Consider the following 4,439-nt stretch of genomic DNA (forward strand, 5'->3'; position numbering starts at 1 on the left):
CAGCACAGACACATTGAGAGCGACTTGTCTTGGAGAGACAGAATAAATTAGAGTCCCTGTCCTTAATGTTACCTGGAGGGAACGAAAAGATGAATTTGCTGTCCTAGAAAGAGCCTCATAGTAAAACGGTAAGTTGTCAGAAGTAATTGGATCAAGTGGGAGTGGAGATCCTAAGATGAGGAGGACTCTGTAGTTACTGTAGGCTGCTGTTAAATGAGGTAGAAAAAAAGGTATCTAGAGCTGTCCTATGCTATGGATGCAAAGCAAGGAGAAAATTGACTTAATAAATAGCTGGAAGGGAGTATTTCACAGACTGTTTGGAGCAGAAGGTCATGTAAGATGCCACTGGGAAAGTAATCTCCTGGAGGGTCGCTGAAGTGTCTGGCTTTGGTTTTGATTTTCTGAAGTACTCAAGGCTTTCACACATTGTATGTACAAGGAGCTGTTGAACACCTGGGGTTTACGATGCCCAAGTTCACGTCTCTGCTCTGTCTCAGAAGTTTGCAGGCTAGCTGGTGAAAAGCAGCACTCTCTCATTTGTTTTTTTCTCTGAATGCAAGGAGAGCTAATAAACTCACACTTTCCTTCATTATAAGACAATTCTGGAACTGGCTCCCTGAAGTTTTTACAGTGCTCCAAATACATGAATGACAGGGTCTTAGAGGGAAAGAGTGCTTACATTACTGCAGCATATGCTGAATATTATGGGTAAGATAAAGTGTACATTGATAGTTTGGAGTGTTTGAGAGGAAACGGGGGAAGAAAGGCTGCTGGCTTTTTGGCTTCTCTGGTATTCTTTATAGTGTTTGAGAAAATTCACCTGCTCTTCCTGAAGTACAGAAACCCAGCTGAGCCAACATGTAGTGGAAATGTGTTGAGAAAATTGGTGGAGAGGAGAAGGTGGATAGTTCATCTATGAAGTAGACGCATGTTTCTAATTGCCTGTTTCCACTTTCTACTCAGTGAAAAATATCAGGAGCCACTGAAGGAAATTATGCTTGTACTCTGACATAAATCTTTATGCAAAGTGTAATTAGCTGTCAGTATCATTTGCCACCATTGAGCACCTGATTATAACAGTTGCTTGGCATCTTTCATGAATGAGTGCTGGAGGGAGACGAGACACACCCTTTGCCACTGGCTTTTAAGCTTTTTAATGCAGAATATGGTGGATGCTTGGGGTTTCCTGGTTTATTTCTGTGGAGATCACTAACCCTTTTCCTCTGATATCCTCAGAGGCTCCCCTTTCCACCCCACATCTTCCAGCTGTCGCACCTGATACACTTTTCTCCTTCTCTGTAGCTTTTCCAGTGTTCCCCTTCCCTCTCTCACCCTTTGTCATCTGACCCTCCCTCTGAGACTGACAGCAAGAAGAAGGATTGCTCTCTGCTGAGAAGGAAGAGGGACTAAAGAGGAGTAGTAGATGCAAAGTTGAGTGTGATTTCTTTCTCCATTTCAGGTAAGTAAATGTGTTGGAAGAGATCCCAGGACTAAGTAAATGTATGTTTAACCCCTTCTGAATAATAATTTCCTTCCTTAGTTGAGAGTCAGACTCTTGTTTTTCTCCAGTGTTTCACAGTATGTCTGAACCAGCTCTTCTGAGTGTTTGAAATCCCTCTCTCTCTCCCCATGTCACTTGGCAGGGAGCAGTCCAAGGGCAACACCTCGGAGACCCACTGCCTTATAACTTTGTCCTCTTTAAAGTCTTTCTGCCTCGGAGTTCAGTAACAGTAAGAAGCTCTCCAACCAGGCAGGCAGTATTATGCTTTAAAAGCTGTTGTGTTCTTTGCTGTTGCTGATGCATCCATGAGAGCCAAGCAGGAAAGAGCTGTGGCCAGGGTTCAGGATGTGGCTTCAAAAGAGGTGACTGGCAGGGCATGCTGGTGCAGAGAGCACACTGCTAGCGAGGTGTGCATGATCCCATGGCCTGCCTGCGCAGAGGCACAGAGCGCAGGTATCTGTGCATGTATGCCCCCAGACACAATGCTGATGAAGTTATTCCTACAAGGGAAAAGTAGTTAAGTGTATTATTTTCTTCAGTCTGGTTGCTAATTTATTCCGGATATGTTAAACAACACAATTAAACACACACACACACACACACATGCTAAAAACTCTTGTTCTCTGTCAGAAGAGAGGGAACGCATGTCAGACCCAGCCTTCAAGCTCTGTTAGTTTTAATTCGAGTTTGAGAATTAGTAATCAGTTTTGCTAGAACACTGTTGCAAGAAATAGATCTTAGCATGCATAGGGCCTGGGCACAGTTTCAAATGAGTATTTGTTAAGAAGAAGCCATTCCCTTGTCATGTTATGGTACATTACATGAGATTTATTTCCATTGTATTAAAAAATGCAAGCCCAAGGGGAATGTTTCCTCTTCTTGTTGGTTGAGGGTGATTTCTGAATTCCATCTGATTTTTTTTTTTTTTTTTGTGGGGCTTTTAATTAAAACAATGAGATGCAAAAATCCTTATTTTTTCTAAGCTGTTGTTACAAATGCCAGAAGGCCAAATGACTTGAAGCACTGAGAAAGGTGATGACACTAAGTAAATGTGTTGGGGGCAGGGGGCTGTATCACACCTTCAGTGTGGCTGGCCTGTGTTTTTCACATGTGTGAATGATTCAAAATAAAAATCTGAGGCTTTGCTCTTACTGGAGCCATCTGCTCTCTTTGTACCGCACCAGGAATATATCAGATCTACAGATAAGTGTGTTTGGTAGGAAAGAGCCCTTTCATCTACTAAAAATAAAAAATAAATTTTAAAAAAGCGCTATAGCATCCAGTGGCTTGAAAGTGAAACTAAGTGACTTCAGGCTAGAAATTAGCACAGTGAAGTTAATTAACTGTGGGAGGAGCTTGCCCAGGGCTTGTAGTAGATTTTCCAATGCTATTTTATGAGAAGGTACATCTTAAGTGGAAGCCAGAAACTAGGGGCAGGAATTGCTGGATCAAGTGCAGTGGCATCTGTCATGCAAGAAGCCAGAGGAGGTGATTACAGTGATTCTTCTTGCCCTTAAAAGTCTGCTAATACAGGACTTCACATGGGGCTTCTCTTTTCATAAGGAAAGGGACAAAAGTGAAATTGCAGCTCAGGACAGTTAAAATATTGGGTTTGTGTGGGCAAGTGTGAATGAAGGGTGAAAACTAGCATGGACCTTGAGTTACATTTTGATCTAGCAACATGTAATTCTGCATGACAAAAGATCTGGAGGAACCAGGAGTCAAGGCAGGCCACACAACCTTCCTGCTACTTCTCTGAGCTCTGAAATCCACGACAGAGCCTTTTAGCTGAAGGAAGATCCCCAGGAGATGGTGTGCTCGTGTGTGTCTGTACATCCACGCAGCTCTGGAGAGTGTACCTGAAAGCTCCTACTCTGGTTAAACAGAACAAATTGCTCGTAAATCTCTGGTGCCTCTGCCCATCCAAACATGCAAGTTTTTGGCTTTCCTGTGCCCTTCTCCTTCTCATGTCCCAAAAGCCCTCTCACTCTGCTGTCCAGTGTCTTCATGGATGATGCACTGTCTCTCTTTGGAGTAGATCTTTGATGGCAAGAGTCCTGCTGTGCTCTTTGATGACTGTAAAGGGGACAAAGTCCTCAAGGGGATATTTTATCTTCTGCATCATTCCCTAGTTGAGCCAGCAGATGTAGTAGCAGGCCTGTTTCCTTTTTTTTTCTTTTTCCTAACAAAGAGGGGTTTGAACATGCCCCAGCTGAAATATATCTACAAGATGCCATGTGGTGACTGCCCAGTTTAAATATGAATCTACAATTCAGATCTGTTTAAACACTGGCCTCCAAACGAACTACTGAGTCCAAAAATCCTAGACCTTGATGCACGCTCATATGAGCAAGTAGTGCAGGTGGGATCCAAGTCTGGATGTTGCAGCTTGTTCCCATTGCAGCACTGAAGCTTTAGGGAAACTGGTGGAGCATCTGTGTAAACTGGTAGGAAGCCACCCCCTAATCTGTTTGGGGTCTTTGGAGCAGATCCCAAGGAAAGTCAAGTCGCTGCCTTTAGGTCTCACAGGGAGTGACTGCCAAGCTCTCACTTCTAGAAATGAAATAACTCAAAAAATGCCCTGGGCACAGGTGTGATTCATGACCAAAAGAGTCTTGGGTACCTCTGAGCAACCTCCCTGCTCACACCACCTCCCTCCCACCCTGTGTCTGCAGCTCCTGCTCCATCCCCTATGCTCGCTTATGTTACAGATGTACCTCAGTGCTAACACGGTGGCTCACTAACAGCTTTGCTCTCTGTCCTCAGGGAAGACTCAAAATTGAATTTGTAGCAGTGACAGCACTGGTTTAAGATAAACCAGTTGGGATTTGATGACTACTCTTTCCCCAGGCATTTCCAGCTAATAAGGATTTTGTCACTGTGAATGCCCTCAGCTTTGCAAGCTGCTGCTCCACAGTCCTCTTGGGTGTGGGGGGGT

The 4,439-nt window shown here is 43.9% G+C and overlaps 1 protein-coding gene across 1 annotated transcript in view; it reads left to right on the forward strand.

Annotated features, from left to right (window-relative positions):
* Positions 1–1,362: 1,362 nt before the first annotated feature.
* The window catches only part of LOC113478402 (calpain-13-like), a 49,096-nt gene continuing 46,019 nt past the window's right edge, over positions 1,363–4,439 (forward strand). The window contains exon 1 of the mRNA XM_026845597.1: positions 1,363–1,459. The gene's annotated coding sequence lies outside the window, so the exon portion shown is untranslated. The remainder of the gene's footprint in view (positions 1,460–4,439) is intronic.

Source organism: Athene cunicularia (assembly GCF_003259725.1).
Source record: "Athene cunicularia isolate RWA chromosome 3 unlocalized genomic scaffold, athCun1 chr3_part1, whole genome shotgun sequence".
NCBI lineage: Eukaryota > Metazoa > Chordata > Aves > Strigiformes > Strigidae > Athene > Athene cunicularia.